Genomic DNA, 14423 nt, shown 5'->3' on the forward strand with positions numbered 1-14423 from the left:
AGGTACCGGCGTGTACAGCAATCTGGACCACCACCTCTGAAGGACACGCTGTATGTTGGTACAACATGCAATGGGTGATTCTCATGAGCAATAAAAAGGGCGGAAATGATGTTTATGTTGATCTCTATTCCAGTTTGCTGTATAGGTTCCGGAACTCTCGGAACCGAGGTGATGCAAAACATGCAGACCATGTTAACTGGATAAGTCCAGGAAAAGACGAAGACTAGTTGGAACACTATCTTTAGTTCTTTTGAAAGCAGCAAGTTCACTTCCAGTTATTCCAGGCATTCCGTGTAGTGCTGTTATAATCTTCCAGTTTGTTAGTGCCTTGAAGTATATACTTTCTGTGTTGTCTCAGTCTTAACTCACATGGCCAATGTCAATTTTTATGAGGGTATAAACACACAAACTGAGTATTGTGGGAGGACACAAGACGCAAATTAACGGGTTGTAATCCAGAATATCAAATAGTCCCAAGGTAAACCACTAAATTTCTGACTTGCAACACCCATCTTTAGAAACCACAAGTCTCTTCATCGAGCGGAGCATTGGTATTCGAAGGAAGGTGGGAGGTTGTATTTTTCAATGATACTCCCTATCAGCGAGGAAAGATCACCCGCCTAAAGTACAATAGAAATAGTCTTGAAAGTATCGCTCTCTTCTTTTTTACTGCGTCCTTGTATTCATGCAATGCCTTGTGAACTGTTTCTAGTAATAGATATCCATTTTCTTAGAAGATTTTCTTCAGGTGTTCGAATTGATGCTGCAGGAATTCTTTTAGAGAGGTAATGTGCGCGTATCTACTAAGGTTTTAAGGACACCAGAGGTGTAAGAGGATTGATGACTAACGCTGACGTTTGATACAGTTTCGTTTGCCTGGCTTTGCAAAATGCTGCACCAACATCTCCACGCTGAACGAGAACGTCCAGTAACGCGAGGTAGCCATCACATTTATTTCTCTGTTGAACTGAATACTTGGGTAGATCGAATTAAAAAATGCTCTACAAAGTGACGCTAATCATCTGTTCCGTGAAGCCATACCGCACTATGTTAGCTTTGCACCTCCTTAAGACCAATGGTTGAAAGTTTGTGGAGTGCACGGGCTTACCCTCGAAATCTCCCATAAATAAACCACCATAGGTGACACGGGCTAAACTCCTGACGTTTTTTGTACATATTGTATATTATCCGTCTCTCCCTGTAGCTTATCCCTATTTTTCACAAAATTTCGAAAATCTTGCACCTGTTTACGTTGTCAGACGCTTTTTCCAGGTCGACAAACCCTATGAACGTGTCTTGGCTTTCCTTTAGCCTTGCTTGCATTATCAACAGCAACGACAAAATTGCCTCTGGTGTCTTTACTTTTCCTGAAGCCAAACTGATCATATCTAAGACATCTTCAATTTTCCGTTACATTCTTCTGTATAGTATTCTTGTCAGCAACTTGGATGCATGAGCTGTCAAGCTGATTTTGAGATAATTCTCTCACCTGTCAGTTCTTGGAGTCTTCGAAATTGTGTGGATGATGCTTTTCCGAAAGTCACATGGCATGTCGCCAGACTCATACATTCTACACAGCAACGTGGATAGCCGTTTTGTTGCCTCTTCCCCCAATTATTTTAGAAATTCTGATGCAATGTTATCTGTCCCTTCTGCCTTATTTGACCTCCAAAACTCTTTTAAATTCTGATTCTAATATTGGCTCCCATATCTCTTCTAAGTCGACTCCTGTTTCTTCTTCTATTACATCAGACAAATCTTCCCCCAGATTGAGGCTTTGAATATATTCTTTCCACCTGTCTGCTCTCTCCTCTGCATTTAACAGTGGAATTCCCGTTGCACTCTTAATGTTACCACCCTTGCTTTTAATTTCACCGAAGGTCGTTTTGACCTTCCAAAACGCAGAGTCAGTCCTTCCGACAATCATTTCTTTTTTGATTTCTTCACATTTTTATGCAGCCATTTCGTCTTAGCTTCCCTGCACTTCCTATTCATTTCATTCCTCACTGTGTTGCATTTCTGTATTTCTAAGATCCCCTGAACACTTTTCTACTTCCTTCTTTCGTCGATCAACTGAAGTATTTCTTCTGTTATCCATGTTTCTTCGCAGTTAACTTCTTTGTACTTATTTATTTATTCCAACTTCCGTGATTGCCCTTTTTAGAGATGTCCATTCCTCTTCAACTGTACTGCCTACAGAGGTATTCCTCAGTGCTGCATCTATAGCCTTAGAGAACTTCAAGCATGCCTCGTCATTCATTAGTAGTTCCGTATCCTACTTCTTTGTATATTGATTCTTCCTGACTAATCTCTTAAACTTCAACCTACTTTTCATCACTACTAAATTTTGATCAGAGTCTGCGTCCACTCCTGAGTAAGCCTTACAATCAAGTATCTGGTTTAGGAGCCTCTACCTGATGTAACCTAACTGAAGTCTTCCCATACCACCTGACCCTAGGACTATGAGATTTTCATCTCCTTTTACGTACTGTATTTCCTTTTCAATATCCTCATATACTTTTTCTATGTCTTCATATTCAGCTTGTATACCTGAACTATCGTCGTCGGTGTTGATTTGCTGTCGATTCTGATTAGAACAACCCTATCGCTGAAGTGTTCACTGTAACACACTCTCTGCCGTGCCTTCCTGTTGATAACCGATCCTACTCCATTTATACCATTTCTGCTGCTGTTGATATTTCCCTACACTCATCTAAACGGAAATACTTGTCTTCTTTCCTTTTCACGTCACTGACCCCTACTATATCTAGACTGAACTTTATAGTTTCGTTGGATATTCAATCTTTTTCTCATGGTCACCTCCCCCTTGGTAGTCCTCTGCCAGAATCCGAATGGGGGACCATTCCAAAATCACCATTCCAAAATCTGTTGCCAATGGAGAGATCATCATGACACTTTTTCAATTACAGACAACATGTCCTGCGGATACACGTTATGTGTCTTTAATGCAGTAGTTTCCATTGTCTCCTGCATCCTCATGCCGTTGATCATTGCCGATTCTTCCACCTTTAAGGGCAGTTTCCCAACCCAAGGGTATCTGCTCTTCCGCCCTCTCTGACAAGGCCTTTGGCGGAATGAGGGTGAAGTCTTATGCTAGAAGTCTTCGGCCGCCATTGCCGATTATTAATGAAAATTTCGGCGGTGGCGGGTTTCGAGTCTTGAACAGACGGTGTTTTGATTACTAAACAAAGACGCTTACGCCAGACTACGGGTTCTATGTTATTTAGATCTAAAAACTTCCTTACAACATACATGGACTGAGTATGATAGTTTTAGAAAGGCTACAGTGGTGGTTACTGTTATACTCCTTGCGAACAAGTTGGCAGCTTTTATATCAATGTTGTATCTTGTTCACAGTGTAGCTTTGTGTAAGATGGCACATGATCGAGAATTTCACACTATTTTACATATTGCAAATGTCAACGGTGGGATTCCAGTGATCTAACGATAGTTACTCTGAGTAGCCAGAACATTATGACCTCCGACCCGCTATCGATATAAGTGACAGCAGCTCCACGTGGAGCACTGCTAGTCAGACACATGCGCGGTGCATGTAGTACCAGCGACTATAGTGTCCGTATATAGAATAAGGAAGCGTGCGATCTATTTAAGTTTGACCGAGGGCAGATTGTGATGGCCCGGAGGTCAGCACATGCGTTTCGGAAACTGCACTTCTCGACAGCGGTTCGAGGAATGCTGTAGCGACTTTCTTCAACAAGGCGGAAACCAAGATGAAGCCGCGTCCAGACGTCGTCGGATTGAGACGGATATCGGACGTCGTAGGCTGGACAGACTATTGAAACAGGACAGGCTGCGTACTATGGCGGAACTAACATCAGACTTTAATCCTGGCAGAGTACAAGTGCGTCTGAACACAAAGTGCACCGAACACTCCTGACGACGTGCCTTCGTAGCCCAGGACCCATCATTTGCCAATGCTAACAACACGATATCGGTAACTACGACTGAAAAGGGCACTTGGCCATCGGCATTGGACGCTGGCGCAGTGGCAGGGCGTTGCGTGGTCTGATGAATACCTTCCTCGTCAAGCCCAGGGAGGGCGCCAATGTGTCGTCTTCCTAGAGACCAACTCCTTGACGCCTTGTACTTTGGGTCGGAGACAAGTTGGCGGCAGCTCCACTACAATCACGTGAGTGTCCATGGGTACAATGGAGCTCGGGCAAAGCACCATGATTGCCAAGGAGTATCGTACACTGACACGTACAGCAATACTCAAAAGTATCCGAACGACCTGAATTGCATTTCGCCTGATTCGCATGCAACCCACATAACGCAGCTGTCTAGCAGGTCCTCTAATCGCTCCTTGGTACAGTCGTTTGGCTATTGAAAATGGTTCCAACAAGTCAACACTAGAAAACACCGCTCTGTATCGCAATAACTCAAGTAATATTACGATACTACAAATATCAGGTAACAACTTACCACAGATAAGACTGTCCTTAAGGTTTGTAAGCTCACATTTACTACAGTAAATGACATACCTGAAATGTTACCACTCTAATTATTACGTCAGATAGGTAATGCACGTAATAAGTTCGACGTATTCATAATTTCCTCCTCAAAGTAACATACCGAACTTATTATTAAACACAAAATGACATTACAACTTAAGTTATTCGCGAGCAGCTAGTTGAGAATATGTATGAAATTCAAATGACACGACGAACCGTCTCGTTCTGCATATGGAATCAAACCCAGGACATGCAGCCTAAGCAAAGATTTCGTGACTAACGGTAACTAACAGTCATTCCTGATTAGGCATACAGAGAGTGATATACCTTGATTCTAGACAGTATCAATTAGCAAATACCAACTTTAAATTACATAACGCAAACATTTTTAACGGACGCGAATTCCTAACCAGCACCTATTGTCCCTGTTAAAAAATAGTTCAAATGGCTCTGAGCACTATGGGACTTAACTGCTGGGGTCATCAGTCCCCTAGAACTTAGAGCTACTTAAACCTAACTAACCTAAGGACATCACACACATCCATACCCGAGGCAGGATTCGAACCTGCAACCGTAGCGGTCGCGCGGTTCCAGACTGTTGCGCCTAGAACCGCTCGGCCACCACGGCCGGCTGTCCCTGTTAACGAACTATGAGAAATGTTAAATATTGTTTCTTAACAAGTAACTTACTTGGAATGCCGTGAGGTAAACCTTTGTGTTGGACAGGGATTCGAACCCAGAACCTAATAAGATAGATATCGAAGTACAATCAACTGTGACATATCGCATTTTCTCGGCAGTAGCTAGATGTTTTAACTGAAATGACGAGACTAACATTAATTTTTTCCTTCCCAGGACTCCAACCCAGGACCTATCGCTGTTATATTCTAGAGAAAACGAACGTTAAATATGAGTTAGTTGCACCAGCAGTGACATGTGAGCATGTTTGAACTAGAAATAATATGACGAAGAGTTCAGTGCTGACTGGGAATAGAGCTCCACACATATCGTTGTTGACTACACAAAAAGAGACGCCAGCTACCAAATTTTTCTCCACCAGCAGCTCGGAATAACAGCTTGAACTTACAGTGATCTCGCAAATAGTTCTGTGTATCAGTGGGAGTCAAAAACGTCAAATATCGTTAGAGTGTACAACGAATGAAAATACATTAAAAATCGAAATTATTATCCACCAGCAGATAGGTGTTCTCATGGTAGATCTTGATAATACATACTGAAATCTTTAGTGCCGGGCCAGGATTCGAACCCATTCACGCGCAATATGTGGAGATGTTGAGGAATCTGCAGTTTTGAACAAACAACTAATTGTAGCAGAGCTGTATTGTCACGAAGGTAACATATTCCTCGCTAAGGGCGGTCTGAGTTGCATTCCCTGTTCAGAACCAATTTTATCGACATACAGAAGCTCAGATAAAAGATGGAATAAGTGTCCTGTGATTCTACATAGCGTTTGTTTCGTTACTAGAAATAAATAACTAGTACAAGAAATGTTACTGGCGATGGAGTTTCTATATGTCGCCACTCCAGACTTTATTGTGGCTCAACCTAACGTCTACTTGGTAGAGAAGGAATATCATTTTTAAAGTGAATTTCAGACCACAATGACATTATATATTCTTCACTTGGTGTAGCCAGAAGAGAATGGAATCTGTCTCTCCCTATCTAAAATCACTGACCGAAGTTGGAATCGAACCCAGACCATAGATATATCAACTTATCATCAGCCCAACAGACCACCAAGTCCTCTCCTCACTTGCTCATTTTTCTATCATAACGCCGTTCTGCCACACTGGCTGAGAATTCTGACACACAGGCTGCCTGTATCAGTTTGCAGCATGTTCAGTAAATTCATTTACTTGGTTGACCGAATCACCATGAACTAGATGCCTCGGCTACCCAGTGCATACATTCAACCTTATTTTGTAATCACCGAAATAAAATCACGTAACTGCCACCTACACAGAACTGTCAACAGTGTAGGATGCAGAAATTTAAATAGGAAGTGTTCCTTTCCACTTGAGCTACTGAGCGCTATCTGTTTGTTGAAAACGTCGTGCAGTGCAAAAGAAAAGGTATAACTGTTTGTCTCTCATAGGTATTGAGGTGGCCATATGCATTATGCCACAGCGCTGTGGACTGCAGAAGTTCTGGAGGAATTGTTCTTGACTTCTGGAGCTGTTATACCTACGTGTCAGCTAGTAGCGTAATGCTACCTATCGCGCGAGGTAGACAACGTGTATCGAGTTCGAGTGCATTCACTGCTATATTTTTTTAAAACGCAATTCTGCTGTCTGCTAAAGTTATCAAACAAATGGAACTTGTAACATAATTCTCTTCACTTCTCAACCCAAAATAGTCGCATGTGGGAAAAGGGCTAACTTCTGTGACATTTTATTCTTTTCAGGTTTAATAGACAACCAGGCAGCAGACGCATCTCGAAACTTTTGTATTATGTATGGGGAGAGCGCAGCGTGCCAAAATACGTCGGAAAAGTATTTTCTACATTAGCTGTCGTCTGGTAGTGGCATTTTATTCTTCTTCAAACCTTGTTTGACAGCTTTAACTCAGAACAAGTTTTCTACATGAATACGATATTTCGTAATGATGTGGAACGTGTCATTGTAATGAATGATTTCTTTACATACCATGATTCAATTACTTTACAATTTTTTATTATCTCTCTCTCTCTCTCTGTCACACACACACACACACACACACACACAATCAAACACACACATTCCTTTTTTATTTTTATTAGTTTGTGGTGCTCGACCATCGGCGAGGCCTGAAAACGTCTGTGAATGAGTTTCTTAGTTTGGAGTACACTTACGAAAGAAATATAAAAACAACTATTAGTGTTACTGATTTATGATGCTTAGTTTGCAGTCAGTTCTGAGTATTATTAGTAACTACGCTCCAGTCCCTAAACCTGGTTATAGAAATGCGAATCAGGCGCATTACGTATTCCAGGCCGTAGCAGCCGCAACTTGGAGACACCAGCTATGGTCACTTCCCAGCCCGCTATAAGATCACATCGGTTCGTCTTCTTCCTGCTGGTATTGTAACTGAGATTTGGCAACAAGGCAATGTACACTCCTGGAAATGGAAAAAAGAACATATTGACACCGGTGTGTCAGACCCACCCTACTTGCTCCGGACACTGCGAGAGGGCTGTACAAGCAATGATCACACGCACGGCACAGCGGCCACACCAGGAACCGCGGTGTTGGCCGTCGAATGGCGCTAGCTGCGCAGCATTTGTGCACCGCCGCCGTCAGTGTCAGCCAGTTTGCCGTGGCATACGGAGCTCCATCGCAGTCTTTAACACAGGTAGCATGCCGCGACAGCGTGGACGTGAACCGTATGTGCAGTTGACGGACTTTGAGCGAGGGCGTATAGTGGGCATGCGGGAGGCCGGGTGGACGTACCGCCGAATTGCTCAACACGTGGGGCGTGAGGTCTCCACAGTACATCGATGTTGTCGCCAGTGGTCGGCGGAAGGTGCACGTGCCCGTCGACCTGGGACCGGACCGCAGCGACGCACGGATGCACGCCAAGACCGTAGGATCCTACGCAGTGCCGTAGGGGACCGCACCGGCACTTCCCAGCAAATTAGGGACACTGTTGCTCCTGGGGTATCGGCGAGGACCATTCGCAACCGTCTCCATGAAGCTGGGCTACGGTCCCGCACACCGTTAGGCCGTCTTCCGCTCACGCCCCAACATCGTGCAGCCCGCCTCCAGTGGTGTCGCGACAGGCGTGAATGGAGGGACGAATGGAGACGTGTCGCCTTCAGCGATGAGAGTCGCTTCTGCCTTGGTGCCAATGATGGTCGTATGAGTGTTTGGCGCCATGCAGGTGAGCTCCACAATCAGGACTGCATACGACCAAGGCACACGGGGCCAACACCCTGTTGGGCTGATGATAAGTTGATATATCTATGGTCTGGGTTCGATTCCAACTTCGGTCAGTGATTTTAGATAGGGAGAGACAGATTCCATTCTCTTCTGGCTACACCAAGTGAAGAATATATTATGTCATTGTGGTCTGAAATTCACTTTAAAAATGATATTCCTTCTCTACCAAGTAGACGTTAGGTTGAGCCACAATAAAGTCTGGAGTGGCGACATATAGAAACTCCATCGCCAGTAACATTTCTTGTACTAGTTATTTATTTCTAGTAACGAAACAAACGCTATGTAGAATCACAGGACACTTATTCCATCTTTTATCTGAGCTTCTGTATGTCGATAAAATTGGTTCTGAACAGGGAATGCAACTCAGACCGCCCTTAGCGAGGAATATGTTACCTTCGTGACAATACAGCTCTGCTACAATTAGTTGTTTGTTCAAAACTGCAGATTCCTCAACATCTCCACATATTGCGCGTGAATGGGTTCGAATCCTGGCCCGGCACTAAAGATTTCAGTATGTATTATCAAGATCTACCATGAGAACACCTATCTGCTGGTGGACAATAATTTCAATGTTTAATGTATTTTCATTCGTTGTCCACACTAACGGTATTTGACTTTTTTAACTCCCAATGAGACACAGAACTATTTGCGAGATCGCTGTAAGTTCAAGATGTTATTCCGAGCTGCTGGTGGAGAAAAATTTGGTAGCTGGCGTCTCTTTTTGTGTAGTCAACAACGATATGTGTGGAGCTCTATTCCCAGTCAGCACTGAACTCTTCGTCATATTATTTCTAGTTCAAACATGCTCACATGTCACTACTGGTGCAACAAACCCATATTTAACGTTCGTATTCTCTAGAATATAACAGCGATAGGTGCTGGGTTGTAGTCCTGGGAAGGAAAAAATTTATGTTGGCCTCGTCATTTCAGTTAAAACATCTAGCTACTGCCGAGAAAATGCGATATGTCACAGTTGATTGTACTTCAATATCTACCTTATTAGGTTCTGGGTTCGAATCCCTGTCCAACACAAAGGTTTACCTCACGGCATTCCAAGTAAGTTACTTGTTAAGAAACAATATTTAACATTTCTCGTAGTTCGTTAACAGGGACAATAGGTGCTGGTTAGGAATTCACGTCCGTTAAAAATGTTTGCGTTATGTAATTTACAGTTGGTATTTGCTAATTGATACTGTCTAAAATCAAAGTATATCACTCTCTGTATGCCTAATGAGGGGTGACTGTTAATTTTCGTCAGTCACGAAATCTTTGCTTAGTCTGCATGACCTGGGTTTGAATTCATATGCAGAACGAGTCGGTTCGTCGTGTCATTTGAAGTTCATACATATTCTCAACTAGCTGCTCGTGAATAACTTAAATTTTTAATGTCATTTTGTGTTTAATAATACGTACTGTATGTTACTTTGAAGAAGAAATCATGACTACGACGAACTTACTACGTGCATTACCTATCCGACGTAATAATTAGCGTTGTAACTTTTCAGGTATGTCATTTATTGTAATAAAGGTGAGATTACAATCCTTAATGTCAGTCTTATCTGTGATAAGGATATTTTTAGTATCGTAGTATTACTTTACATCTTGAGTTATTGCGATACAGAGCGGTGTTTTCTAGTGGTGACTTGTTGGAACCATTTTCAATAGTCAAACGACTGTACCAAGGAGCGATTAGAGCATCTGCTAGACAGCTGCGTTATGTGGGTTGCATGCGAAGCCGGCGAAATGCATTTCAGGTCGTTCGGATACTTTTGAGCACGACTGTACATCCCTTCATGACGAACAAGTTTCCCGATGGCAGTCGCATTTTTCAGCAAGATAATGCGCCATGTCACAAGGCCAGGAGTGTGATGGGATGGTTCGAGGAGCACAGCGGCGAGTTCCAGTTGATGTACTGGACCCCCAGCTCACCAAATCTGAACCCGATCAAACACATCTGGAATGTGATTGAATGCGGAGTCAGAGCTGATCGACCCCTTCCCGGAATTTACGGGTGGTGGGTGACGTGTGTGTGCAGATGTGGTGCCAAATCGCCCAGGAACGTACCAAGGACTCGTTACTTCCATGCAACGACGTATCGCCGCTGTTATCCGTGCCATAGGTAGACATACCAGCTATTAGGTAGGTGGTCATACTATTCTGCCTGATGAGCGTATCACGGTATACTCCGTAAAAAGAATTCACTAGGAATAGACAGAGGTCAGATGGCAATGAAATCAAACTAAGTGAGTTGGACGAGAGGGACACAAGTTCATTGGTTACCACAGGATACCATACTTTGGCACAATTTTACAGAAAGTAGGCTAAAAGTGAAGGACAGAAAAGATAAAGCCGGCGTTCTTTATCCCACAGAATCTTGTCCAGAGACTTGTCCATAGAGAGAAGGAAGCTTGGTAGAAGCACGACGCTGGTAGGGTACACATCATCGGTTACAATTGTCCTGTCAGGTGTATGGGGCAGAATGGCAGAGGATTTTGTATTAGGTTCAAATGATTCTAATGGCTCTGAGCACTATGGGACTTAACTCCTGAGGTCATCAGTCCCCTAGAACTTAGAACTACTTAAACTTAACTAACCTAAGGACATCACATACATCCGTGCCCGAGGCAGGATTCGAAACTGGGACCGTAGCGGTTGCAAGGTTTCAGACTGGAGCGCCTTGAACCGCTCGGTCACTTCGGACGGCTTTTTGTATTAGGTTCCGAGACCATCAGAATGTGAGGTATTTTGAAGACAATTTTATGTAGCCACTGATGTGATTGTAGCAAGCCCTATCGTATGTAATTACCGAATTAAAATTCTTAAACAGAGAAGTAAAGGGGCAGAGACAGAAAATACGCGGAGTCTAAAGCTATATACTCCTAGCGCACCTTTAACAATCATGTGGACCAAAGACATTACGTTGTACTATCGACCTTTGATTGCGTTTGAAGGACAAAATATCGTAGTTGTTCGACTGTTATTGATCATTGTGCCTGGTCTATTCGGTTTTAACGATATTTTACGATGAAATATTTTACAGTTTATACAGTTGTGCTGTGTAACGGGGGCCTTAGTCATTCTCTTGATATTTGGATACGCGTGAAAAAGTTTTTTTTTTTAACTTTCCTCACTAAGTCTATGGTGGCTCTAGCATTCTCCATGACACACGTGAGCACATTGACTGGCAAGGCGGCCCTGCAGGGCGAGGCGGTTGGAGAGTTGATGTCCTCTGCTTCCTGCTGTGAAGTGGGCTTTTTCAACCATGGGCTTTCTATATTGCTAGCTGGGGATTTCTAACTTTTCTTGTTTTCTTATTTTGCTCTTTTCTTTGTTGGTAAACGCTCTTCTAACTCGTTAGTTTCTCAGTTGGTCAGTTTGAACTATGACGCCCTACCTGTTGCGGGTATTTTGTTTTGAGATGGTAGCGTTTTCCTCATCCCCGTATCAGGGCTTAAATGTTTTACTGACTTGTGAGTATTTGATATTTGTTGTCAGAGAGCGTGTATTATTAGGATAGATATTATCTGTTTTAATATAATGTCGATATTACGTTTTCTATGTTACAGATATACAACTGAAGATGTGATTTGACATTACTAAACTGGCCATGTTTCTGTGAAATTTCATATACAAATGACACTGGTTTATTTCAGAAATATGTATTACTTCAGTTGAGGTTGTCCTCAACAGGAAACACTTCCTTATTAGCACATTTACCGTTCCCTAGGTGGCATATGACGTCATCAAATCAAAACTGACGTTGTCTCTCCAGGTTCCTATTTTTTTCCGGCAGTGTATTTCGGAATGCAAGTAGTACTTACGGCATGGCCAACATTTTAAATCGGTAATTGCAGAACCTGCAGGCATATGTGTCAGGCCGACACAATTTAAACAAGCCCCTGGTGTAGCCAGGCAGCCATTCACCTCTAAACGAAAAATCTGTGAAGCTGTCGACTTAGCAAAACGGTCGTCCAACATAAACGGTGGGGAGAGTTACAGAGCACAGTCGCCTTAGCTGCTCAGGATTTGTCAGCAAAAGTCAGTCAGGAACAGAGTGGGAAGGGGGTCCCATTAGCTCAGAGTAGTCTTTTAAAAAATTTATTAGCCATCGAAGCTATTAAGTAAAATTTCGGAACACAGTAAAATTTAAGCGTTCCTTTGAAAAATCAGTCAAATCTTTACCACCACAATCAGTGTTTATGTACACATTATGTAACTTGAGTTAATCTTACAAATTGCTCAAGTCAGCTGAGTCCACCGCCACTGTACAATCAACGCAAATGGACACCTTAATTCTCTATAACGTAAAGGTCCAATGACATCGCCAGAACCAAGCCGACACAAGTAATTCAAATGATATTGTAATACAAATATCAGTAGGCTCATTTCAATTGGAAACTGTATTAAAACCTGACCACAGAAACACTCAACAACAGCTTTTATTGCTTGTAGTGCTGGTACTTTCCTCTTTAACACCAGTACCTTAAATCCACGAATAATAAACTAATACAAGACTGAAGAAAGATCAAGACACGTCACATAATATGACGATCTGGGAAGAGCGTTCGACAGTGTCAAATGGTGCAAGGTGTTCGAAATTCTGAGTAAAGTAGGGGTGAGCTATAAGGAAAATATGATTAATATACAATATGTGCTAAAGCCAAGACGGAACAATAAGACTGGAAGAACAAGAACGAATAGCGCGGATTAAAAAGGGTGTGAGACAGGGAAGTAATCTTCCGGCCCTACTGTTCAATCTATACATCGAGAGGCAATGACGAAAATAAAACAAAGATTCAAGTCCGAGATTAAATTTCGGGGAGAGGATTTCTTTGATAAGATTCGCTGATGACATTGACATCCTCGGTAAAAGTGAAGAAGCATTACAGGATCTGCTGAATGGAATAAACAGTGTAATGAGACAGAATATGAACTGAGAGTAAATAGAAGAAAAAGGAAAATAATGAGAAGTAGTAGAAATAAGAACGAGGAGAAACTGAACATCAGAATTGATGGTCACGTAGTAGATGAAGTCAAACAATTCTACTACCGAGGCAGCAAAAGAACCAATGACGGACGGAGCAAGGAGTACATTAAAAGCAGATTAGCACTGGCAAAAAGGGCATTCCTCGCCAAGAGAAGTCTACTAATAACAGAAATAGGCATTAATTTGAGAGGACATTTCTGAGAATGTACGCTTGCAATACAACACTGTATGGTAGTGAAACATGGACTGTGGGAAAACCGGAAGACCTGTCGCGTCTTCTAAGTTTTCTGCCAATTAATTGCAGTCTTTGGCTTGCTCTACCCACAACATTTTCTATGTGATCATTGTAATTCAGGTTATTTGTAATTGTAATCCCTAAGTATTTAGTTAAATTTACAGACTTCAGATTTGTGTGACTTAACGCGTAATCGAAATTTAGCGGATTTCTTTTAGTACTCATGTGAATAATTTCACAATTTTCTTTATTCAGGGCCAGTTGCCACCTTTCGCACCATAGAGATATCTAAATCGTTTTGGTGGTCTGATGACTTCACAATACGGTAAATGACAGCATCATCTGCAACCAATCCAAGACGGCTACTCAAATTGTCTCCTATGTCGTTAATAGAGATCAGGAACAATAGAGAGCCTATAACACTTCCTTGGGGAACGCTGGATATTGCGAAATACATTAGTCTTATTTCCTCCTTTCTTTTACGAAATTCATAATACTTTCCTTGCCTTCCTCACAATGATATCCTTCGGTATCTATGTCGTATATTTCATAGGTATTTCTTCCCTTATTTATTTCTGAAAAGATATAAAAATGGTTCAAATGGCTCTGAGCACTATGGGACTTAACTGCTGAGGTCATCAGTCCCCTAGAACTTAGAACTACTTAAACCTAACTAACCTAAGGAGATCACACACATCCATGCCCGAGGCAGGATTCGAACCTGCGACCGTAGCGGTCGCGCGGTTCCAGACTGTAGCGCCTAGAACCGC

Source organism: Schistocerca serialis, chromosome 6, assembly GCF_023864345.2.
Source record: "Schistocerca serialis cubense isolate TAMUIC-IGC-003099 chromosome 6, iqSchSeri2.2, whole genome shotgun sequence".
Taxonomy (NCBI): domain Eukaryota; kingdom Metazoa; phylum Arthropoda; class Insecta; order Orthoptera; family Acrididae; genus Schistocerca; species Schistocerca serialis.